The sequence below is a fragment of the Puma concolor genome, chromosome A2, assembly GCF_028749965.1.
Source record: "Puma concolor isolate L17-30 chromosome A2, mPumCon1.1.hap2, whole genome shotgun sequence".
NCBI lineage: Eukaryota > Metazoa > Chordata > Mammalia > Carnivora > Felidae > Puma > Puma concolor.
In genome coordinates, this window is record NC_141668.1 from 112,871,191 (window position 1) to 112,898,180 (window position 26,990).

A 26,990-nucleotide genomic window follows, 5' to 3' on the forward strand; every position below is an offset into this window, starting at 1 on the left:
CGTGAAGACCAGGCAGAAATAGAGCCATGGCCGGACTGTTGGGTTTCATCACTGTCTTTAATGACCAAGAGATCCCACCCTCAGAGGACACTCTTATTCGTCCTCCACGACTACCACTTGAAATCAATTGCTTGAAAGCATTTCTAAATACACACGTATTTATTACCACACTTAGTTCCCACGTACCAGATTGTAACGTCACTGCAAAGCACAGTATGGATTTAGAATTTTTAATGTAACAGAAATTGTTGAAATAGGCACCAATCTCATAAGCAACTGTCTCCAAAGTTATTTCGCCACACCAGTAAATACGGCGGAATGCAGGTATATTGAAATGACGAACTGTTCAATTCTAACCTCACTGATAGAAGCGCTAGGCCAGTATATATCCATGAAAAGCATGCCTCCAGAGCACTTAAAACTTTGGAAGGGGGCCAGATTAAAATAAAGCTGACATTGCAGCAGAGCAAAGCCTTTTATAAGCCCACCTTCATTTTTAATGCACATAATTAGACGTAAGTTAAGAATGAAGTTTTCATTACCAACCACAAGAGGAGATGGATAGACTGAATACAACAAGTGGGCCTTATTTGCCCCTTGATTCAAACAAATCTCCCGTAAAAAGATATTTTTCTGGGCGCCTGGGTGGCTCAGTCGGTTAAGCGTCCGACTTCAACTCAGGTCATGATCTCGCGGTCCGTGAGTTCGAGCCCCGGGTCGGGCTCTGTGCTGACAGCTCAGAGCCTGAAGCCTGCTTGGATTCTATGTCTCCCTCTCTCTCTGCCCCTCCCCCGTTCACGCTCTCTCTCTCTCTCTCTCTCTCTCTCAAAAATAAATAAACATTAAAAAAAATTTTTTTTTAAAAAGGATATTTTTCAGATAATCTGGAAAATGTTAATATAGACTGGAGAATTAGATGGTATTTGGGAATTGTTAATTGTTCGGTTATGATAATAATGGCTTCGTGGTTTTATATAAAGGAGAAAGGAAAAAAGGGAAATGTTAACAATTAGAGATCATCTAGAAGTATTTATGGGTGTCAGTGATATGCTGTCTGAAATTGGCTTTAATCTACTCCAGCAAAGACTTTTTAAAAAGCGATTGGGGTGAGGGGGGCGAGAACAGATTTTATAGCATTGGTAAAATGTTGCTAATTGGTAAAGCTAGATAATGGATACACTGGGGTGTTATTTTACTACTTTCGTGTATGTTTGAGTATTCCCATAATAAAAAGCTTTAATTTTCCTTTCTCTGTCTGTTCTTCAGAAGACTTTCCAAAGAGGTTTTTTAAAAAGTGCTTTTAATATCTTTTATGTTAAACTGCACATGCTTGTGTCATCTATCACAGTAGCCAAGAACCCTGGCTCAGGAAGCAGATGTATAAGTGCCCCCAGGTTCAAGCTCTGTGTGTAAGAAGGATACGAGTACGGAGGCAGGAGAGAGATTCCAGCTGCTGGATCCACACACCCACCAGGGCTCTCCTCCCGCTGGGATCACAGGCCTCCTCTTCATCCCCTGGCTTTTGGCTTTCTCTTCACCAGGAGAATACAAAGGATGGCCTCAGAACATCCAGAGGGGTGGGTGGCAGTTAGTGTCTAAAGACCGAGAAGATAATTCTGTTTTGTCTCCTTTCTTTATCTTTTCATTCCTTGTATAATATTGACTTAGAGAACTGATAACCTCCAACTTTTCAAACAGTCTATCCTCATACTATGAGCCAACCTCTTTTCTTGGTACTACAGGGGACTAATAATGCTTTCAGCCAGAGGGAAAGGGATTTACCATATGAGCTCTCAAAGTCCATTTTAATTATTTGGTCCTAACATGATGGATTGTCTGGGATTAGCTGAATGAATCATTCCTGGGGTTTATGAAAAATAGAGCAATTGTATAATAGCATGCCCGTTATGAACCAGAAACTTCAGCATCAGATCTAAAAACAGGCACTGGATTTCCTCTCCTGTGTGACACAAACCTAGTCATTCCATTTATTTATTCAGAAAACCACAGTCAAGCAACGAATGTCTCATAATCTGTGTAGTTGATTCAGGAAAAAGGCGATTGAAACATGAAGCCGAGACCATGAAGACTGGCTGGAAGCAAGGAGGAGCCAGTCTCCTGCCCCACTCTCAGTAGTGACACTGAGCCCCTGCTCACCCCAGTGGAGACCAAAGCTGAGGCCGGGAGTGGAGGGCAAGCACTCGCTACTAAAACAGACAGGCTGAGCGAAAATTGCACACTGAATATTAAGACACCACCTTTCTTCCCTCCCTGGCTCCCGGAATGTGGGCAGCCTTAGCCTCCAGCAGGGGGCCGGAAGACTTGTCTTCGGGGACCTGACCAGCCCCAAAATAAAGCATAAGTCAAGTCACCCTGTGGAGAACCTCACAGAGAAAGTTTCCATGGCATTCCATGGCATCCCACTCTCTCTTTTTTTTTTTTTTTTGAGAGGAGAGAGAGACAGAGAGCACCAACAGAGGAAGGGCAGAGAGAGAGAGAGAGAGAGAGAGAGAGAGAGAGAATCCCAAACAGACCCCACGCCCCATGCAGAGCCCGACACGGGGCTCAATCTCGTGACTTGAGATCATGACCTGAGCCAAAACCAAGAGTCAGATGCTTAACCAACTGAGCCACCCAGGCGCCCCCATAGCAGCAGTATTTTTAACAGCCCAAAAGTAGAAACAACCCAAGTGTCTATCAACTAATGAATGCACAAAGGAAATATGGTACATTCACACAATGGAATATTATTTGACACTAAAAAGGAATGGAGTCCTAACATATACTACAATGTAAATGAACCTTGAAAACATTATGCTAAGTAAAAGAAAGCCATCACAGATGACCCTGTACGGTTCCATTTCTATGAAATGTGCAGAATAGGCAAATGCATAAAGATAGAAAGTGGATTTGTGCTTGTCAGGGGGAATCAGGAACAAGAAATGACTGCCAGTGGGTACGGGGTACAAGGTTTCTTTTTGAGGTGACAAAAATGTTTTGAAATTAGATGCTGGTGGTGGTTGCATAGCTCTGTGAATACACTAAAATACACTGAATTACACACTTTTTAAAGATGAATTGTATGGCATGTAGATCATATCTCAATAATGCTGTTATTAAGGAAAAAGAGGCTCTTCCTCTCTCTCCCCCCAAAGTAATTGGCTCTTGTGTTTGACACTAATAAGGAGAATTAGCTGAACTGCCCACAGGAGAGTGCAGTGGAGGGGAGTTCTTTGTGCGGAAGAGGCAGAAATGGCTCTATTCAGGGACAGAAATGTTAAGTTTCCAGAGACAGAGAGACAGTGGTGGCAGGTGACACCTAGTGGCGGGAACTTATTCCTGCTCATAAAAGCCTCCAGGAGGAGATGGCATCGTGGCCTTAGGAACTTGCAAAGGATCCCTGTGTCGATGACACAGAAATCCTGCCGTTTTGAGAAAGCGCCAGCAGGAGAGGGACAGAGAGAGGGGGACAGAAGATCCGAAGCGTGTTCTGCGCTGACAGCAGTGAGTCTGATGCAGGGCTCGAATTCCGAACCATGAGATCATGTCCCGAGCCAAAGTGGGACTCTCAACTCACTGAGCCACCCAGGCACCCCCAGAAGTCCTACCTTTCGAGGGACCAAGTGAGCTTGGAGAGGAAGCATCCCGTGTTTTCTAGCTCCAGTGAGCACCCAGGATTCTTGAATATCCCGGGAGTAGGGGCTGCTCCCAGGGCTCAGGTGGCTTCCTGCTGACAGAGCCCCCACTTTGGCTCTTGTTCCAGCTACTAGCTCTTTGAGACTCACCTGCATCTTCCTCCCAGCCTCTGATTTTAGTGTGTTTCCCCCTAAGTCTCTGGGGCAGGGTCCCCTCACCTTTTACCACTACAGCAGCCAGTTGGCACCTGCACTTATTTGCAGTCTGTAGCTACTCTTGCAATCCTTCCAAGGTAACATAGGAACGCCTTGAGCGAGCTGAGGGAGCGCACCTCTTCTCCACTTTGGCTCCATGCTGGCTACCAGAGTGGGTAGAGCTCTGGGCAGAGAGTTTCTGCCAGAGTCCAGCCGTAAGGCCCTTCTGCTTCCAGTCCCCCTTAACCCACCTGACTCATTTGCACCATCTTCCCTGGATAATTCTAGGGGAGCCAGGAAGCTGCCCCTTCTCTGCCCAGGACCAGAGAAGCTCTCTGCCTTTTCCCTGTCCCTGGCAGGAATTTCTCGCAAACCACCCCTCTGTCTTCTCTCATTCAGCACGGGGCCCAGCCCTAAAGGGAGAAAGGCTGCCGAGGACAAACTTGAATAATCAAAAAGAGGAACCGCGTTAGGAAGTATTTAAAAAAATTAATTACCTCACTAACAAATGTAGAATCAAATGGACATCTAAGACTTACTTGGTGTTGACTTTGCGAGGAGAGGAGCCGAGGAGCCCTTGTGAGCACTTTGCATATGTTAATTTATACAAATCTCACCGTGACCTGTCTGTGAGGTAGATGTTGTCATTACCTTTACAGACCACTGGAGAAACAAGCCACCTAAAGAGGTCATACAGAGGGTACGTGTTGATTCTGGGATTCAAAATTCAGATAGTCTGGCCCCACCATTTGTATTGTGTTTTTTTAACCTGGAAGCTAAATTGTCTCTCCATGCCAGACAAGTTAAATCAGAATATTTGGGTATGGGGCCTAGACATCAATATTTTTTAAAAGCTCTTCAAAAAAAAAAAAAAAAGAGGTTAGAGTGGAAGAGAGCCAAAGCATAAGAGACTCTTAAAAACTGAGAACTGAGGGTTGATGGGGGGTGGGAGGGGAGGGTGGGTGATGGGTATTGAGGAGGGCACCTTTTGGGATGAGCACTGGGTGTTGTATGGAAACCAATTTGACAATAAACATCATATATTGAGAAAAATAAAAAATAAAAGCTCTTCAGATTGTTTTAATATGCAGTGGTTCAAATGAGAACCACGGTCCTGGCTGATGTCCATTGTTTATTCATTCAACAAACCTTTATTGAATGACTTCTAGATAAGCCCTAGAGAACCAATATATGCAGTCCCAGCCCTGAAGGGGCTAAGCGAGGACCAAATAGGAAGTTGCTACCTTAGTAGAACAATGCTTTCAGTCAGAGGCTTAGAAAGTAGCTGTGCTCCTTAGAGAAATAGCCCGTTCCAGGTGTGGAGCATGAAAATGGTGAGCTGAGCTTGGGATGTCCTGTTATACCAGAAAGCAGGTGAACTATCAAAGACTTAAGGGAGTCCCATCAAAAGACAGACAAGCCAGTGTAAAAGGGCAGTCCATGGCCAAATTTGAAATAACTTGAACATCAAAAATCATAATTGACTATAATTGATTGAATGAATAATAAATGTAGAAGGAATGATAGAAGACTACATATAATAATTGGTTCTGGCAAATCATCAGCGGATGCTAAAAGCATTGATTGAAAGGTTATGAAGAACAGGATATGTACATGACACCAAAGTATTAGCCTAATAATACGAATAATACCAATACTAACCACAATTCTAATTAATACTAATTACTATGAGGAAAAATATATACTCTTACAGTGGTGAAATTGGATGGCTACCGTTGCAACCAAATAATCATCATTTAAAATGGGATAATTTTATAGTACAGTTGACCCTTAAACAATGTGGAGTTAGGGTACCAACCCCCCGTGCAGTCAAAAATCCACATATAACTTCTGACTCTCCAAAAACCTAACTAGTAGCCTACACTCTTGACCAGAAGCCTTACCGATAACATAAGCAGTCAATTAACACATATTGTGTATATGTGTTATATGCTAAAATAATTGTATTAAGATAAGCTACAGAAAATAAAATGTTAAAAGTCATAATAAGGAGAAGATACATTTACAGTACTTGCTATACTTATTGAAACAAGTCTGCATATAAGTAGTCCCATGCAATTCAAACCCAGGTTGTTCAAGAATGAGTGTATTTTCTTTCTGTGTAATACACTAGGAAGGATTCTTGCCCACCTACCACCACCAAAATGATTAACTCCTGTGTAATCAAGCCTCTAAACTTCCAATCTATAGGGAATACAAGGGAGAAGAACAGGTTAAATGACCCTATGAGAAACAGACAAATTCAGAATGTAGACATTCAACAAGAAAACTGGCCCAGATACTCAAAAAAGTTAATGTCATGGGGAAAAAAAGATGGTTCCATCCTAAGTGAAAAGAGATCAGAGGGACATAAAAACCAAATACAAAATGTGAGCATTTATTGGATTCTGATTGAAAAGAACGACAATGTAGACATTTTGGGGAAATCAGAACACGGACAGAATTACTTAATGGGATAGAATTAATGTTTTTTCATAGGTATAATGGTATTGTAATTATGTAAAGGAATATCTTTATTCTTAGAAGAAGGGTGAAGGGGTGAAGTGTCATGTCTGCAACTAATTTTTAAGGGTTTCAGAAAAAGAAAGTGCATGTTCATGTGTACACATGAGGGAGGCAGTAAAAATATGGAAAAATGTTAGCTACTATTGAATCCGGATGTAAAGTCTGAAGGTATTCATTGTACTCTTCTTTCAACTGTTTCAAATTTCTCAAAATAGAAAATTGAGAAAGGAACAAACAACTTTGGTCGCAACTACAGAATCAAATTCTGTTTTATCCCAGGACTATCGACAGAGAGAGATACACTGTGATTGAATTTGTCTGTTTTACTATTGCTATTTCAGTCCTCCCTGGAAAAGTTGTACTGAACTTGTGATACCCTGAAGGAGAGTTGCTACCTCTGGTTTTTGCTCCACATACACCACATATTTATACTGTATATGTCATATATGCCATTTGTATTCCAAAAACAATGGAGACAATTTAAAGGATAAGTGTAGGTGCAATGAAACTACAAACGTGCTTAGTAATAAGTAGAGGGGGTAATTTTATCAGAAAACCTAAGTTAAGAAAAATTTCCGGAACTTTAGCTCAGCTTCTTGGCCACCAAGGCAAAGAAGGAAAAATGATGGTTTCTGAAGCTCCTATTGATAGAGGCATGTAAGTGCCTCCTTCTACTGCTTCTCATCCAAGTCTGCCTGAATCTTTAATCTAATGGGAGTTCTCTGTACTTCATAGAGTTTAATATCTGTGCCCTTCCCCAGATTAGGAACGTTTTCAGCTATAATTTGGTCACATTAACCTTCTGACCCTTTTTGTCTCTTCATCTTCTGGGACTCCTATGATACAAATGGTTTTCCTCTTTAATAAGTTGCTGACTTCTCTAAGTCATGTATCGTGATCTTTTGCCTTTGTTTCCCTCTTTTTTTTTCTGCTTCATTATTTTCCATAATTTTATCGTCCGTATCGCTGATTCGCTGCTCTGCTTCATCCGTTCTTGCTGTTTCAGCAGCCATTCGAGATTGCATCTTGGTTGCAGCATTTTTAATTTTGGCCTGACTACACTTCAGTTCTTTTATCCCCACAGAAAGGGATTCTCTGGTGTCTTCTGCGCTTTTTTCAACCTCAGTTACTATTATTACTATTTAAAATCATGGTTTTAAATTCTAGTTCAGACATCTTACGTATATCTGTGCTGATTAAACCCCTAACCGTCATTTCTTCTTGTTCTTTCTTTAGGTGTGAATTCCTCTGTCTTGTCATTTTGGAGGAAGAAAAAAATTAGTAACATAAACATTTTTTAATTTAAAACAAAACAAAACAAAACAAAAGTCAAATAAAGGAAGCTAGATCCTAGGTGTATTTCAGTTTGCTTGTTGAGGGAAGTGTGCCATGACTGATGGAGTCCTTTGTCTCTGACTACAGTTTCATGTCCTCTGCCAGAATCCTTTGTCTCCTCCCAGAGTGACAAGATAATAAACTGCCTGCCTGATGAAGTGAAGCCAGGTTAATGATTCAGGCTCTGTCCTGACTTATTTTCTTTCTCTTCCACTTGTGCCCTTCCCAGAGACCTTCCATGATACAGGGCAAGATGGTGCAACAGCCATCAATTTTACCCTGTTCTGCCTCTCCAGTCATCCAGCACTGTTCTCTAGATGCTAGAGCAATGGAGTGGGCCTCAGTTCATGTTCAGGCCATCAGAAAGGTAATATCCTCCAACTAGTGTGACCTCCTGTCACTAGAAAGCGAGAGGCTAACATGTCATCCTGAAACCCTGGGGTTACACCACATCAGCTCCTGTCCTGACTGCTAAGGGACTAACTCCTTGTTCCACATCAGCTTTTCTTTCCACACCATTTGGCTTAATTTTCCAATTAAGTTTCCAATTAATAAAAATAATCATCTGCCTTAGGTTGAGCTCCTCCAAAATATATGCTGAGACAGGATTTGAGTTTACATAGTTCTGGGAGGCATTAAGAGAGGAAAAAGATGGGAAAGTAGGGGGCCACAAGGGAAAATTAACTGACAGGTTACCGCCTTGGGCCACTGGCATTCAATCCCATTCGAAAACTTGGAGACAGTGTGGAACAGCCTCTGGGCTGTTCCCTACCAGAGGGTGCAGAATCTGAGGTATTTATCCTCAAATTGACTTCTTCGCACTCCCAACTTGCCGCACTTGAGTGGAGAGAAAATCCTCAGGCAAAAAGAGTAGCAGGTGGATGTAATCAGCGTGTTCTGGAACAATGATCACAGAGGGGATATGGCTGACAGCTGATATGTCAGTGATATTACTGACAGAGTTTTCTACACCAGCCTAACCACCCACCTTTAAACAAAGAGGGTTTATTACTTTTAACTAAAAAGATGCATCTGAGCAGATTCAGCTTCTGGTGATTTTAGCCGACTGTCACTGTTTTCATCTTGCACCAGCTTCTTCTTACCATGTAATCACTGGGTTCGCATTCTTTTTTCTAGAACACGTCCAAGAATAGGAATGCAGCCTCTATGCTCTGTGCTGAGCTGGCATACAGATCTATATATGCTTTATAAGTTTTTGCAAGCTTTAAAGATTGACATTGATTTGTAAGCATGACATAAAATTTTCTCTCCAATCTCAGCAAGCTGGGAAAGGCTGGGGAAGACTGCTATCAGCTGGACTGCAGGTAGCAGAAAGGCCTAGGATCAGTTACTGCCATTTGCAACATAGATATCACAACGCCCATGACAGAACAGAATTTGGGAAACTGTTGTTTTTTGTTTTTTGTTTTTCAAATTTTTAGTTAAATTCAAGTTAGTTAACATATAGTGCAATATTGGTTTCAGGAGAAGAATCTAGTGATTCATCACTCACATACAACACCCAGTGTTCATCCCAACAATTGCCCTCTTTAATGCCCATCACCCATTTAGCCCATCCCCCACCCACCTTCCTCCATTAACCCTCAGTTTGTTCTCTACAGTTAAGAGTCTCTTGTGGTTTGCTTCCCTCTCTCTTTTTTTCCCCTTCCCATATGTTCATCTGTTTTGTTTCTTTTTTTTTTTTTTATTTTTTTTATTTTTTTATTTTTTTTTATATATGGAATTTATTGTCAAATTGGTTTCCATACAACACCCAGTGCTCATCCCAAAAGGTACCCTCCTCAGTACCCATCACCCACCCTCTCCTCCCTCCCACCCCCCATCAACCCTTAGTTTGTTCTCAGTTCTCAACAGTCTCTTATGCTTTGGCTCTCTCCCACTCTAACCTCTTTTTTTTTTTTTTTTTTTTTTGTTCCCCTCCCCCATGGGTTTCTCTTAAGTTTCTCAGGATCCACATAAGAGTGAAACCATATGGTATCTGTCTTTCTCTGTATGGCTTATTTCACTTAGCATCACACTCTCCAGTTCCATCCACGTTGCTACAAAAGGCCATATTTCATTTTTTCTCATTGCCACGTAGTACTCCATTGTGTATATAAACCACAATTTCTTTATCCATTCATCAGTTGATGGACATTTAGGCTCTTTCCATAATTTGGCTATTGTTGAGAGTGCTGCTATGAACATTGGGGTACAAGTGCCCCTATGCATCAGTACTCCTGTGTCCCTTGGATAAATTCCTAGCAGTGCTATTGCTGGGTCATAGGGTAGGTCTATTTTTAATTTTCTGAGGAACCTCCACACTGCTTTCCAGAGCGGCTGCACCAATTTGCATTCCCACCAACAGTGCAAGAGGGTTCCCGTTTCTCCACATCCTCTCCAGCATCTATAGTCTCCTGATTTGTTCATTTTGGCCACTCTGACTGGCGTGAGGTGATACCTGAGTGTGGTTTTGATTTGTATTTCCCTGATAAGGAGCGACGCTGAACATCTTTTCATGTGCCTGTTGGCCATCCGGATGTCTTCTTTAGAGAAGTGTCTATTCATGTTTTCTGCCCATTTCTTCACTGGGTTATTTGCTTTTCGGGTGTGGAGTTTGGTGAGCTCTTTATAGATTTTGGATACTAGCCCTTTGTCCGATATGTCATTTGCAAATATCTTTTCCCATTCCGTTGGTTGCCTTTTAGTTTTGTTGGTTGTTTCCTTTGCTGTGCAGAAGCTTTTTATCTTCATAAGGTCCCAGCAATTCACTTTTGCTTTTAATTCCCTTGCCTTTGGGGATGTGTCGAGTAAGAGATTGCTATGGCTGAGGTCAGAGAGGTCTTTTCCTGCTTTCTCCTCTAAGGTTTTGATGGTTTCCTGTCTCACATTCAGGTCCTTTATCCATTTGGAGTTTATTTTTGTGAATGGTGTGAGAAAGTGGTCTAGTTTCAACCTTCTGCATGTTGCTGTCCAGTTCTCCCAGCACCATTTGTTAAAGAGACTGTCTTTTTTCCATTGGATGTTCTTTCCTGCTTTGTCAAAGATGAGTTGGCCATACGTTTGTGGGTCTAGTTCTGGGGTTTCTATTCTATTCCATTGGTCTATGTGTCTGTTTTTCTGCCAATACCATGCTGTCTTGATGATGACAGCTTTGTAGTAGAGGCTAAAGTCTGGGATTGTGATGCCTCCTGCTTTGGTCTTCTTCTTCAAAATTACTTTGGCTATTCGGGGCCTTTTGTGGTTCCATATGAATTTTAGGATTGCTTGTTCTAGTTTCGAGAAGAATGCTGGTGTAATTTTGATTGGGATTGCATTGAATGTGTAGATAGCTTTGGGTAGTATTGACATTTTGATAATATTTATTCTTCCAATCCATGAGCAGGGAATGTCTTTCCATTTCTTTAAATCTTCTTCAATTACCTTCATAAGCTTTCTATAGTTTTCAGCATACAGATCCTTTACATCTTTGGTTAGATTTATTCCTAGGTATTTTATGCTTCTTGGTGCAATTGTGAATGGGATCAGTTTCTTTATTTGTCTTTCTGTTGCTTCATTGTTAGTGTATAAGAATGCGACTGATTTCTGTACATTGATTTTGTATCCTGCAACTTTGCTGAATTCATGTATCAGTTCTAGCAGACTTTTGGTGGAGTCTATCGGATTTTCCATGTATAATATCATGTCATCTGCAAAGAGCGAAAGCTTGACTTCATCTTTGCCAATTTTGACGCCTTTGATTTCCTTTTGTTGTCTGATTGCTGTTGCTAGAACTTCCAGCACTATGTTGAATAACAGCGGTGAGAGTGGGCATCCCTGTCGTGTTCCTGATCTCAGGGAAAAAGCTCTCAGTTTTTCCCCGTTGAGGATGATGTTAGCTGTGGGCTTTTCATATATGGCTTTTATGATCTTTAAGTATGTTCCTTCTATCCCGACTTTCTCAAGAGTTTTTATTAAGAAAGGGTGCTGGATTTTGTCGAAGGCCTTTTCTGCATCGATTGACAGGATCATATGGTTTTTCTCCTTTTTTTTGTTAATGTGATGTATCACGTTGATTGATTTGCGAATGTTGAACCAGCCCTGCATCCCAGGAATGAATCCCACTTGATCATGGTGAATAATTCTTTTTATATGCCGTTGAATTCGATTTGCTAGTATCTTATTGAGAATTTTTGCATCCATATTCATCAGGGATATTGGCCTGTAGTTCTCTTTTTTTACTGGGTCTCTGTCTGGTTTAGGAATCAAAGTAATACTGGCTTCATAGAATGAGTCTGGAAGTTTTCCTTCCCTTTCTATTTCTTGGAATAGCTTGAGAAGGATAGGTATTATCTCTGCTTTAAACGTCTGGTAGAACTCCCCTGGGAAGCCATCTGGTCCTGGACTCTTATTTGTTGGGAGATTTTTGATAACCGATTCAATTTCTTCGCTGGTGATGGGTCTGTTCAAGCTTTCTATTTCCTCCTGATTGAGTTTTGGAAGAGTGTGGGTGTTCAGGAATTTGTCCATTTCTTCCAGGTTGTCCAATTTGTTGGCATATAATTTTTCATAGTATTCCCTGATAATTGTTTGTATCTCTGAGGGATTGGTTGTAATAGTTCCATTTTCATTCATGATTTTATTTATTTGGGTCATCTCCCTTTTCTTTTTGAGAAGCCTGGCTAGAGGTTTGTCAATTTTGTTTATTTTTTCAAAAAACCAACTCTTGGTTTCGTTGATCTGCTCTACAGTTTTTTTAGATTCTATATTGTTTATTTCTGCTCTGATCTTTATTATTTCTCTTCTTCTGCTGGGTTTAGGCTGCCTTTGCTGTTCTGCTTCTATTTCCTTTAGGTGTGCTGTTAGATTTTGTATTTGGGATTTTTCTTGTTTCTTGAGATAGGCCTGGATTGCAATGTATTTTCCTCTCAGGACTGCCTTCGCTGCATCCCAAAGCGTTTGGATTGTTGTATTTTCATTTTCGTTTGTTTCCATATATTTTTTAATTTCTTCTCTAATTGCCTGGTTGACCCACTCATTCGTTAGTAGGGTGTTCTTTAACCTCCATGCTTTTGGAGGTTTTCCAGACTTTTTTCTGTTGTTGATTTCAAGCTTCATAGCGTTGTGGTCTGAAAGTATGCATGGTATGATTTCAATTCTTGTAAACTTATGAAGGGCTGTTTTGTGACCCAGTATATGATCTATCTTGGAGAATGTTCCATGTGCACTCGAGAAGAAAGTATATTCTGTTGCTTTGGGATGCAGAGTTCTAAATATATCTGTCAAGTCCATCTGATCCAATGTCTCATTCAGGGCCCTTGTTTCTTTATTGACCGTGTGTCTAGTTGATCTATCCATTTCTGTAAGTGGGGTGTTAAAGTCCCCTGCAATTACCACATTCTTATCAATAAGGTTGCTTATGTTTATGAGTAATTGTTTTATATATTTGGGCGCTCCGGTATTCAGTGCATAGACATTTATAATTGTTAGCTCTTCCTGATGGATAGACCCTGTCACTATTATATAATGTCCTTCTTCATCTCTTGTTACAGCCTTTAATTTAAAGTCTAGTTTGTCTGATATAAGGATGGCTACTCCAGCTTTCTTTTGGCTTCCAGTAGCATGATAAATAGTTCTCCATCCCCTCACTCTCAATCTAAAGGTGTCCTCAGGTCTAAAATGAGTCTCTTGTAGACAGCAAATAGATGGGTCTTGTTTTTTTATCCATTCTGATACCCTAAGTCTTTTGGTTGGCGCATTTAATCCATTTACATTCAGTGTTATTATAGAAAGGTATGGGTTTAGAGTCATTGTGATGTCTGTATGTTTTATGCTTGTAGTGATGTCTCTGGTACTTTGTCTCACAGGGTCCCCCTTAGGATCTCTTGTAGGGCTGGTTTAGTGGTGACAAATTCCTTCAGTTTTTGTTTGTTTGGGAAGACCTTTATCTCTCCTTCGATTCTAAATGACAGACTTGCTGGATAAAGGATTCTCGGCTGCATATTTTTTCTGTCTAGCACACTGAAAATCTCGTGCCAATTCTTTCTGGCCTGCCAAGTTTCAAAAGAGAGATCAGTCACGAGTCTTATAGGTCTCCCTTTATATGTGAGGGCACGTTTACCCCTTGCTGCTTTCAGAATTTTCTCTTTATCCTTGTATTTTGCCAGTTTCACTATGATATGTCGTGCAGAAGATCGATTCAAGTTACGTCTGAAGGGAGTTCTCTGTGCCTCTTGGATTTCAATGCCTTTTTCCTTCCCCAGTTCAGGGAAGTTCTCAGCTATTATTTCTTCAAGTACCCCTTCAGCACCTTTCCCTCTCTCTTCCTCCTCTGGGATACCAATAATGCGTATATTATTTCTTTTTAGTGTATCACTTAGTTCTCTAATTTTCCCCTCGTACTCCTGGATTTTTTTATCTCTCTTTTTCTCAGCTTCCTCTTTTTCCATAACTTTATCTTCTAGTTCACCTATTCTCTCCTCTGCCTCTTCAATCTGAGCTGTGGTGGTTTCCATTTTGTTATGCATTTCGTTTAAAGCGTTTTTCAGCTCCTCGTGACTGTTCCTTAGTCCCTTGATCTCTGTAGCAAGAGATTCTCTGCTGTCCGCTATACTGTTTTCAAGCCCAGCGATTAATTTTATGACTATTATTCTAAATTCACTTTCTGTTATATTATTTAAATCCTTTTTGATCAGCTCATTAGCTGTTGTTATTTCCTGGAGATTCTTCTGAGGGGAATTCTTCCGCTTGGTCATTTTGGATAGTCCCTGGCGTGGTGAGGACCTGCAGGGCACTTCCCCTGTGCTGTGGTGTATAACTGGAGTTCGTGGGCGGAGCCGCAGTCAGACCTGCTGTCTGCCCCCAGCCCACCGCTGTGTCCACAGTCAGACTGGTGCGTGCCTTCTCTTCCCCTCTCCTATGGGCGGGATTCACTGTGGGGTGGGGTGGCCTGTCTGGGCTACTTGCAGACTGCCAGGCTTGTGATGCTGGGGATCTGGCGTCTTAGCTGGGGTGGGTAGGCAAGGTGCACAGGGGCAGGAGGGGCAGGCTTAGCTTGCTTCTCCTTAGGTGATCCTCTTCAGGAGGGGCCCTGTGGCAGCAGGAGGGAGTCAGATCCGCTGCCGGAGGTTTGGCTCCGCAGAAGCGCAGAGTTGGGTGTTTGCGCGCGGAGCGAGCAAGTTCCCTGGCAGGAACTGGTTCTCTTTGGGATTTTGGCTGGGGGATGGGCGGGGGAGATGGCGCTGGCGAGCGCCTTTGTTCCCCACCAAACTGAGCTCTGTCGTCCGGGGGCTCAGCAGCTCTCCTTCCCTTTGTCCTCCAGCCTTCCCGCTTTCTGAGCAGAGCTGTTAACTTATGACCTCCCAGACGCTAAGTCGCGCTTGCTGTCGGAACACAGTCCGTCAGGCCCCTCCGCTTTTTGCAAGCCAGACTCGGGGGCTCTGCTTGGCCGGCGAGCCGCCCCTCCGCCCCGGCTCCCTCCCGCCAGTCCGTGGAGCGCGCACCGCCTCGCCGCCCTTCCTACCCTCTTCCGTGGGCCTCTCGTCTGCGCTTGGCTCCGGCGACTCCGTTCTGCTAATCCTCTGGTGGTTTTCTGGGTTATTTAGGCAGGTGTAGGTGAAATCTAAGTGATCAGCAGGACGCGCGGTGAGCCCAGCGTCCTCCTACGCCGCCATCTTCCCTCTCCCCCCCCATCTGTTTTGTTTCTTAAATTGCACATATCTGAAAAAGGGTTAGTATGCAAAATCTATAAAGAACTTATTAAACTCAATATCCAAAAAACAAATAATCCAGTTAAGAAATGGGCAGAAGACATGAATAGACATTTTTCCAAAGAAGGGAACTCTGTTCTTTTTAAAACTCACTCGGAGACAACTTCAAACTTACAGAAAAGTTGCAAAAATAAAAATAGCATACTGAGTACGCAGATTCACCTGTCACTAACACATTGTCCCTTTTGCTTTATTTAGCATGTGCTTAGTAATTGAATCCATCTGGCCATAGTTATGTATATATTCATACATGCTGACAGATACATAACTTTCTTCTCATCATATGCGAGTAAGTTGCAAACATCATGCCCTTTAGCCCTAAATACTGGAGTGTGTGGAATACGAAGAATAAAATATTCTCTTACATAACCACAATATAACTAACAATTTTAGGAATTTTAACATTGATTCCATCCTTTTATTCTCTTCTTAGTATTCTAATTTTGTCAATTGACCTAATAACATCCTTCATAGAATTTTTTCCTCTCGACACTATAAGCAGGTATTGCATTTTGTTGATATGTCTCTTCAGTTTCCTTAAATCTGAAATATTTCTACATACATTATTTTGCCTCTTATAACATTGATATTTTAAAGTGATGCAATCTTCCCCCTTTTTAAATAAAACATTCCTCTTCTGAGATCCAGCTGATGTTTCCTTGTGCTCAAACTCAGATAATGCTTTTCTAGCTAAAATATTACATATCCACTAGGTCCTTCTCAGGGCATGACAAAAAGAGGCAAGTCAAGTCCATTACCCCTCACTGGCAGTGAAGTTTTTATTTACCTGCTCAAGATATTGTCTAATTTCTCCAATGTATAATTCCTATTTTTCCCTTGCAACTAATGAGCAATGTGTGAGGAGATGCTTTAAAACCACACATTTAAATTTTTTCACTTAACAGTATCTCCCAGAAATCACTCCATATCAGGTAATAGAAATCATCCTTGCTCATTTTTACTGGCTAGTGTTCCATTGTGTTTATGTATCATAGGAACTCCGTTCTTTATTCTTTGCTAAGGCAACTCCCCAACATCTCTTTGGACCAAAAGCTAGGGCCATCTGCCTGATTTTAACAACAGATTGTAAACTGGGTTCCAGTCAAGGTCAAGTAAGTGCCTTTCACCCTGTCTCTCCCACTGAATGCAAGCAATATCCCTGGGTAGAATGCATGGAGCAGCTACCTGAGAACTCTTGAAACTAAATGGTCATGAGCAAATTGGGGAAGAGAACCAGAACTTGCAATACTACCAAATCAGTAAGTTCCTCATTTGTTTCCCTTGGTACCCACTGGCCAAGACTCAAAAGCAATCTGAAACCTGGAACCTTGCACCAAGTGTGGAGAGAAAGAGCTCTAAGAGAAGCCCTTTATTTCTGTTTCAAGGAACAAGAAAGAGGACCCCATGGGTTAGAGGAAGTGGGGGATTTTTTCTGCTTCACTTTCCCTTCTCTCCTACCCCAGCCTTCAGGCAATGCCAGGTGGTACCTGGCAGCTGCAGGGTCTGGGCTGGCATCCTTCTCTCCTGACCAGGGAACTTTGGTCCCAAGTATGTGAGGAAAGACCCCAATGCTTTTCTCTCTCAATCTACCAGTCACTTAGACCTGGAGGCAAACACATTCGAGGAACGTGTGCTGCAGAGCCAGGAATCTAAAGCCCCAGCTTTATAGCCAGAAGTCCAGAAAGGAGAACAAAGGAATCCCTAGGGGCAGAAAAGTGTCAGGAAGATTGCAGATAGGAGTGAGCTCAAGAAAATGATCCCATAGCTTTGGGCTTTTGGCTCAGAGGAAGGGAAGGTGCAACTATCTTTCATCAACCCAAATCTGGGTTCATCTGATACCAGCCACCTCCACCACACCACCTAAGTTCAACACCAACAAGATCAAAGTCATATACCTGAGGTGCATGGGTGGGGCAGTCAGTGCCACATCTTCCCTGCCCCAGAAGATCAACCCACTGCATCTGTCTCCATAAAAGTTTGGTGATGACATTGCCAAGGCAACCAGTGGTTGAAAGGGTCTGAGGATCACAGTGAAACTGACAGGCCCAGATTGAAGTGGGAACTTCCACGTCTGCCCCGATTACCAAAGCCCTCAAGGAACCAGCAAGAGACAGAAAGAAGCAGAAAAACATTAAGCACAATGGAAATATCACTTTTGATGAGATTGTCAACATTTCTCAACAGATACAGCACCAAGCTTTAGCCAGAGAACTCTCTGGAACCATTAAAGATATCCTGGGGACTGCCCAGTGTGTGGGCTACAGTGTTGATGTCATCAATAGTGGTGTGGTGGAATGCCCAGCTAGTTAAGAAAAAAAAAAAAGGTCCCGTGAAGTTGGTTATGAACTCCTGAGCTCATGCCCAAGGTGCACATGGATGATTTAGCCATATATTTTGGTATACCAAAGTCTTTGAAAACTGATCTGAATAGTAAACCACTGCTCAGTCGCTGCACAGCCACTGCATGGGCACACAGATGGAGAGAGCCCAGTAACATTGCAAGGGCTTTGAAAACTGAGCTGACACCAGGAGCATAGCCTGCAAAAGATAGATGGGAACATACCTCACTGGGTTAGTTTTCTGCTTAAAAAAAAAAAAAATCAATATTTTTTCCACAGGATTTAAACAACACCCAGAATCATACAATATTCACAATGCCTACATGTAATTCAAAATTACTTGACATACCAAAAACCAAGAAAATATCAATGTCTCACAAGGGAGAAGACAAGAGAAGATACCAACTCTGAGATGGGACGGATTTTGTCTTTTGGGGTTTTTTGAAATATTTATTTATTTATTTATTTATTTATTTATTTATTGAGAGAGAGAAAGAGTGAGCAAGCCAGCGAGGGGCAGAGAAAGAGGGAGAGAGAGAATCCCAAGCAGACTCCATGCTGTCAGCACAGAGCCCAATGTGGGGTTTGATCCCACAAACCGTGAGATGATGACCTGAGCCAAATCCAAGGTCATACACTTAACCAACTGAGCCACCCAGGCACCCCAAGATTTTGAAATAACTAGACAGGTGCTTTAAAGCAATTATAATAATGGGGCTCTAAGAAGGAAGAGTGACTACTTTTGAAAGGTATGTAAAGATAGGAAGTCTCAGTAGAGAAGTAGAAGTTATTTTTTTAAAAAGAACCAAATGGAAATTTTGGAACTGGAAAATGAAATAGCAAATAGATTACTCAATGGTCTTAATATCACGGTGGAAATGACAGGAAAAAAATGAGAAGTGAGTACATTTGAAGGTAATAAATAAAACTTACCCAATCGGAGTAACAAAGAGAAAAAATTGAAAAAGAAAAGTGAACAGAGCCCTGGGGACCTATGAGACAATATTAAAAGATCTAATACTCATGTCATGATCCCAGAAAGAAAGGAGAAAAATATGGGTGAAGAAAAAATATTTAAAAGAATAATGGCTGAAAACTTGCCAAAATTGGCCAACTAAATACACTTACAGATTCAAGAAACTCAGCAAACTAAAAACAAGATAAACACAAGAAAACTCACACCCAGACACATCATAACCAAACTTCCAAAACCTAAAGATAGAGGAAAAGATCTTGAAGAAGCCAGAGAGGAACAAAAGATAACATATGAGGGGAAAGTATTAGAATGGGTGTGAATTTCTCAAACCAGGCCAGAAGGAAGCAGAACAAAAATTTTAAGCTCTGAAAAAAAAAAGGAATCACCTGGCATTGTATATTCAGTAAAAATATCCTTCAGGAATGAGGGCAAAATTAAGGTAAGACATTCTGTGATGGAGAGGAACTAAGAGTTTCTTGCCAATAGACCTCTAAAAAAGAAAGTTGAAGCAAATTCCTCAGATCGAAGGCAAATGATGTAGAGAAAGTTGGAACCTCAAGAATCAAGGAAGAGCAACAGAAATGGTAAATACGTGGATATTCGTATAATCGACTGCTTTTCTCCTCCAGTTCTTTAGAATATGTTTGACAGTTGGCAGAAAAAATTTTTACATTGTCTGACAGCGTTTTGTTTTTTTTTTTAAGTTTTTAATTCCAGTTAGTTAACATAGTGTTATATTACTTTCAGGTGTACAACACAGTGATTCAACAATTCTGTACATCACTCGGTGCTCATCACAAGTGCACTTCTGAATCCCTGTCACCCATTTAAACCATCCCTCCACCCACCTCTTCTCTGGTACCCATAAGTTTGTTCTCTCTATATATAGACATATAGGAACAAAACAAATGAGCAAAGGAGAAATACATATTATATATATTATATATATAAATTCTTAAATATATATTTAAATATATATATTTATATATAAATTTTAAATTTATATATTAAATACAGAGAGATTTCTTAAATTCCACATATGAATGAAATTATATGGTATTTGTCTTTCTCTGATTGACTTATTTCGCTTAGCATAGTACACTCTAGCTTCATCCATGTCATTGCAAATGGCAAGATTTCATTGTTTTTTATGGATGAATAATATTTCAGGTGTACATTCATATATACATGTGAAGTACATTTGAAGGTAATAAATATATAATATATATAATATCCATTCATCAATTAATGGACATTTGGACTGCTCACATGTCTTGGCTATTGTAAATAGTGCTACTATAAACATAAGGGTGCATGTTTCCCTTTGAATTAATGTTCTTGTATTTTGGGGGTAAATACCCAGTAGTGTGGGTGCTGGGTGATAAGGCAGTTCTATTTTTTATTTATTGTTTTAATATTTATTTATTTTCGAGACAGATACAGAGACAGAGAAAGAGCACAAGTAGGGGAGGGGTAGAGAGAGGGAGACAAAGAATCCGAAGCAGGCTCCAGGCTCTGAGCTGTCAGCACAGAGCCTGATGTGGGGCTTGAACTCACAAACCGCAAGATCATGACCTGAGCTGAAGTTGGACACCCAACCAACTGAGCCACCCAGGCGCCCCCAAGGTAGTTCAATTTTTGACGTTTTGAGGAACCACCATACTGTTTTCCACAGCAGCTGCACCACTCTGCATTCCCACTAGCAGTGCATGAGTGTTCCTTTTTCTCCACATCCTAGCCAATACCTATTGGTTCTTGTGTTTTTGATTTTAGCCATTCTGACAGGTGTGAGGTAATAGATATCTCATTGTAGTTTTGACTTGCATTCACTGATAAGCGATGATGAGCATTTTCCCATGCGCCTGTTGGCTATCTAGGTATCTTCTTTAGAGAAATGTCTGTCCATGTCTTCTGCCTGTTTTTCAGTTGGATTATTTGGTTTTTGGGTGTTGAGTTTTATAAGTTCTTTATATATTTTGGATACTAACCCTTTATTGGATATGCCATTTGCAAATATCTTCTCCCATTCCAAGGGTTGCCTTTTAGTTTTGTTGATTGTTTCCTTCACTGTACAGAAGCTTTTTATTTTGATGTAGTCCTAATAGTTTATTTTTGCTTTTGTTTCTCTTGCCTCTGGAGACTTCTTTCTTCTAGAAAGAAGTTGCTACAACCAATGGTCTGATAGTGTTTTCAGTGTATGTTAATGTTATACAGAGAGGACCATCTCCCCAAGGGTAGGGAGAGGAACTACATGGTTCCTATGTTCCACTTGAAATGATAATATACTAATCTGTTAAAAGTTAAGTATATGTATTGTAATCCTTAGAACAACTGCTCAAAAAACTATTTTAAAAAGGTGTGTAAAAACTCAAGATAAATTAAAATGGATATTAAAAATGTTCAGAGAATACAAAAAGAAGGAAAGAGAAAATCAAGGTACAAAAATAAAAGGAATCATAAAATAGTGACCTAAATCTAAACATATCAATACTTACATTAAATATAATGGTCTTTATCAGGTAATTTCATCTCATAGACCTTCCACCTCTGCTTAAAGAAAGTGTAATCTCATTTAAAAAAATAAAAAAGATGTCTTCCTCTTGGGAAAATGAAACTCAAAATATTTTCTTGAAAGAATCATTTCCTATTTTAACTCCTCCATGTAACTTTAAGCATAAAATGAATTCTATATTTCTTATACATAAACCCAGAATACTTAGTAGGAGTTCATTTACAAACCATTACATAGAATGTCAATTATCACTTGATCAAAAGGGGTTTTACATATCCATTTCTACAACTTGGTGGAAAATATAAAATCTTTGATTAACTAATTGAATTTATAGACAGAGAAAGAACGTGACCATGCAACATGATTTTATAATTACACTGATATCTCTAGAGGGCTATAGAGAACCATTGCTTCCCCGTCCACCTCCTTTGCAGACAGACAACTACATATACTCAGCCATTCATTTGGGGTTTTTTTCCCCCATTTGAATGGACTCTTGGCTTCTTCCACTAGCTGAAGCCATCAGCCGCTGGTTATGCCTATTTGTGACATTTATGACCCTCCTCTTCCTGATTGAGTCAGGGGCAGTTAAGTGGCTCCTTCCACTGATATGTGGCCCCTTCACCACTAGGGTCCCCTCAGCGGAGGACAAACCAATTTAGCCTGGGGTCCATTACTCATTTTATGATTTATTATTTATTCACATACCCCTTCATTCAAAATGAAATAGAATTTGAGATGGCTTATAGAGATGCATACAACGCAAGAAGATAGAAATTAAAATAAATCAGGTAATTGAATGAAAGGAAAATGAAAATAGAAAAAGAAAATCAAGCAAGATGAGGTGATGTCAGTACATAAAGATGCCCGAAGTTCTTTTGCCCTGGCTATGTCTGGACTGCCAATTTATCTCTGATCTCACTAGAGGCCAGAGCAGAAAAGAAAGCACTCCCTGTCAGAGATGTGCAGTACCCTCAAGGGAAGAACAAGCCACTGCTTAGAACGTACACATCTTTTAAACATGGGAGAAACTTCTCCCCATAGCCTCATATAGAGTAGTGGGAAATGCCCCCAGCAATGCTCCCATAATGAATAAAATGGCAAGTTAGCATCTCACTGAAGAGTAAGTCAAAAGAAAACAACTCTACAAAGGTCTAAAATATTCTAAGTTTTTGGCTTTCTGGTAGTCTGATTGAATTCAAGGATGAAATTTAAAAAATTTTTTTTAATGTTTATTTATTTTTGAGACAGAGAGAGAGCATGAATGGGGGAGGGTCAGAGAGAGAGGGAGACACAGAATCTGAAGCAGGCTCCAGGCTCTGAGCTGTCAGCACAGAGTCCAACGTGGGGCTCGAACTCACGGACCGTGAGATCATGACCTGAGCTGAAGTCAGATGCTTAACCGACTGAGCCACCCAGGTGCCCCTCAAGGATGAAATTTAGACTGAAGTGTGATTCTCAAATTTTCCACTGAGGTACCACCAACGACAGACAGCACCCCCCTAAAATACATAGGGGTGCAATCCAAGGCAGTCTACCACATAGATGGAATTTCTTTGACAGCTCATTATTTATCTCAAAACTTCTATTTACTTCATGTAAAATAATGTTTCAGACCACTTACTCTTGGAAGTGTCAGGATGCAGGGAGAGTTTCTTGACTCCTTTAATAATTAAGTGTGTTTATTTTTGGAATATTAGCTGAATTGAAAAAAGCTGACACTGAGTTCAACCTCCAGTTTCTTTCTCCTTGTTAGTGTGATAATGTTTCCAGAACCAAAACTCTCATAAATAGGTAAGTACAAATGCCAACCCCTGATTCCTTGCTTTATGAGCTCTGTTAGCAGAAATTTAGGACAGCATCCAGGATGGCCCCACCAGAACGTGTGGCCCTGCCCAGGTGATTCTGGGGTGGGGGAGGGGAGGGGCAGCGTGGCAGGGTTCTGTGCTCTTCCTGAGAGTTCAAGCCCCCCACAAGCATGCCTGTTTTCTAGAACACTAGTTCAGAGCTTTCATACTCAAGAGAGCTTACTGGCTGTCTTCTTCACTTCCTTGCCACTGATGCAGTAATTTTCATTCCATATAAATAAAGTAAGAGATTTCTAGAAAAGCTGGTAATAGGCATACATGGTTTTTTTTTAAAAATGTCTCCCCAATAAACGCTGCAATGAGCAGAAGGAAGCAAAATTAGTGAAGAAAACTGTCTACTTGGAAATTGTAAAAGGCCCCAGCCTGCATTAAGTTGCAGAAGGACACCAGAAGCCTTCACCCAGCTAAAACAAAGCAAAACAAAAAAACAGTAAGCCAGATGTGGCAACGGTAAAAGACACATTCCAAGACAATGGTATTAAGATGGAGAAGGCCGTTTTATCTCAATAGGAGTAACAAGCAAGAAGATGGAACATTGTACTGGACGCCTGTCATGTGTTAGGGGCTGACAGCATTTCCAGCAGCAGTGCCCACAGCCACAGCAGCCAGCCGTGTGAAGGAGCAGTGGTAGTGCTCTCCCCTGACAGGGCCTCCCGCCAAGCCTCCAGGTCTCCTCAATCTGTTGACCTACCTTCCTTGCAATAAATCCCCATTTTTGGAAAGCCAGCCCAATTTGGTTTCTGCTGTGGCTACCAAGAACCTGAACTGACACGAAGGGCATAACCCTTTTGTGTTTAACAACTTTGAAATATACATACCAGAAATGTATACAAATCATAAGACAAATGGATAAATCCACAAAATCGGCATGGACTTTAAGATACCTGTCTCATAAATGGACAGATCAAATAGGTATTGAAAAAAAGAAATCAAAGCAAAAAGAGATTTAGAGCTTTGTGTTAATTTAAGCTAAGTACAATTAAATAAGAATTCAAAATCAGTTCCTCAGTCCCAGTAGCAATATTTCAAATTATTCAATACCACATGTGTCTAAAGGTTGCTGTGTTGGACAGCATGGATTATAAAACATTTCCTTCATCACAGTAAGTTCTACTGGACAGAATTAGTATAAAGAAAATGTGATACACGCGCACACACACACACACACACACACACACACACAGGAATATTATTCGACCATGAAAAAGAAGGAAATCCTGCCATTTGCCACAACAAGGATAAACTGGGAAGACAACGTGCTAAATGGAATAATCTGGACACACACAAAAAACCAAATACTATACCATCTCACTTATATGTGGAATCTAAAATAGTGATGTTCACAGATGTGGAGTGTGGAATGGTGGTTGCCAGGGACTTGGGGTGGGGAGACTGATGATGTTGGTCAAAGGCTTTCAGTTATAAGATGAGTAAGTTCTGAGAATCTAACGTACAGCATGGTGACTACAATTAGCAATACTGTATTGTATACTTGAAATGTGCTTTAGTGTTCTCACTACACACATGCACACACACACAAAGGTAACTGTGTGGTGACGGATGTGTTAATTCACTTGATTGTGGTATTCATCTCACAATGTATACCTTAAACATATATAATTTTTGTCAATTAGCCTCAGTAAAGCTGGAAAAAAATATTCACCTTTATACCTGATTTTGTATTTGTAATTTTGTGATATTTTCCTTAAAGAGGACCACCAAATTTATATAAGCTTTAGGTCCCACTCATTGTCCTCATCAATATACTGTGGAAAATACAGTGATACCACGATGTCCCCCTTCATTCAATAGAGCTTAGTAGTTACGGGCACAGGTTTTGAGAACTGCGTATCTGGGTGCATATTCCGGGTCTGCCACTTCTAACTGTATGCCTGTAGCCACAGTATTTAATTGCTGTAAGTTTTTCCAAATCTGTAAAACTGGAATAACAAGAGTACTGGCTCACAGGCTTATTATGAGGATGATATAACACAGTGTCTCAAATGCAGCCAGCACATAGTGAGCACAGTAGACAGTACACATACAATAAATATCAGTTTTTACTATTTTCTGGTGTTTGGGGAGTGAAGAGTCTTTCGGGAAATGCAGGTGAAAAAAAGACATTTTCAGGGAAATGAAAGCTGAAGGGTTTGCAGTAGACCTCCTCTAAAGTATATACTTTATCACAGTATATACTTTATCATACATTATCATAGATGAAGTCTAAGATGCAAAAAATAATGAAGAGCAATGAAAGTGTAAATATGTGGGTTAATTCTAAATGAGCATTTACCGTATAAAACAATAATGATAATGTCTTGCACAGTTAAAAGATAGGTAGAATTTAAATGCACACCAACAGTTGCTAATAAATTGGGAGGGCAGTAAATATAATTAAACTATTCTTTTTTTTAAAAATTTTTTTTTCAACGTTTCTTATTTATTTTTGGGACAGAGAGAGACAGAGCATGAACGGGGGAGGGGCAGAGAGAGAGGGAGACACAGAATCGGAAACAGGCTCCAGGCTCTGAGCCATCAGCCCAGAGCCTGACGCGGGGCTCGAACTCACGGACCGCGAGATCGTGACCTGGCTGAAGTCGGACGCTTAACCGACTGCGCCACCCAGGCGCCCCTAATTAAACTATTCTAAAGCCCTCCAAGAAGAGGGTCAAGCATTGATTATCATTAGGTCTTCATAAGTTGAGTATGCATGTTTTACTTTCTAGGATAAACACCAAAAAAAAAAAAAAAAGAAGAAGAAGAAGAAAGAAAGAAACAGGGTTTATAACTTCTGAATCAGTAGAGGGAAGGAAATGGAATAATAAAAAATACTCAGCCAATCTAAAAGATGGCATTAAAAGAGAAAAGAAAGAATAAGTGAGACAAGGACAATCCACAAATGAGGTGGTAGATTTAGACCAAAATAGATCAGTAATTACATTAAATATAAATGAATTAAATGCTCCAGTTAAAAGACAAAGATCATTAGAATGGTTCTTGAAATCTCACTTTTTAGTATTTATCATATCAGTCAAAAGACTGCTGATGGAACTTATTCTAGAGTAAGAAGATCACTCATAACAATAAATTTATAAATGGTAAAATTTATTATGTACTTAATAACAGACTCAAAATGTGTATGCTAAAAATTGACAGAACTAAAAGGAGAAACAGACAAATCCATAATCTTAGCGGAATATTTTAACAAAACTCTCTCAGTACCTGGAAGAACAAGCTCACAAAAACCAGTAAATACATGGAAGTGTTAGCTAACATGACCCAATGAGTGTATATGGGACATTGCACCAACAACTACAAAATACACATCCTTTACAGGCACATATGGACCATTTTCAAAAATTGATAATATGCCAGGATTGGGCACTTTTGTATATATTATCTCCTCTGATCATCATAAAATTATGAAATAGTCATCCAGACCAGGAATCTTCCATCTGCCCCTCCAGACTCACCCTGCCCCATTCTCTGTCATGCCCTATGTCCTGTGAAGCCGGCGTCTACTGGGTGCATTCACAGACACCTTTCTCCTCTGGCTTTTGGTTGGGTTCAGCCAATGGGAGGCAAGAGCAGAGATTTTTGGGTGAAAGGAGGGTAGAGTCAGGGCATTTCCTGTCCCTGCCTCCTCCCTGTGGGGTTGCTGAGGATGACTGCTCCATCTTCCCCACCTAGGCACCCCTCCAGACAGCTGCCCTCTCCAAGGCCAGTCCCTATTTCTCCCCTTGCTGCCTCTCAGGTCTAGGGGTGGTAGTAGCCCTTGATGTTCTTAGCCCTGGAGGATTGTGCCATCCCTTGTGGGTCTTCTTGAACCCTGCCCACACCTTTCCAACAGTCCCTT

General features: G+C 40.7%; 1 protein-coding gene and 1 pseudogene across 5 annotated transcripts in view; both read left to right on the forward strand.

Moving 5' to 3' along the window:
• KBTBD12 (kelch repeat and BTB domain containing 12) overlaps positions 1-26,990 on the forward strand; it is an 82,854-nt gene that overhangs the window by 53,167 nt on the left and 2,697 nt on the right. The window lies entirely within an intron of this gene.
• On the forward strand, positions 319-19,667 carry LOC147583439 (large ribosomal subunit protein uL11 pseudogene; annotated as a pseudogene).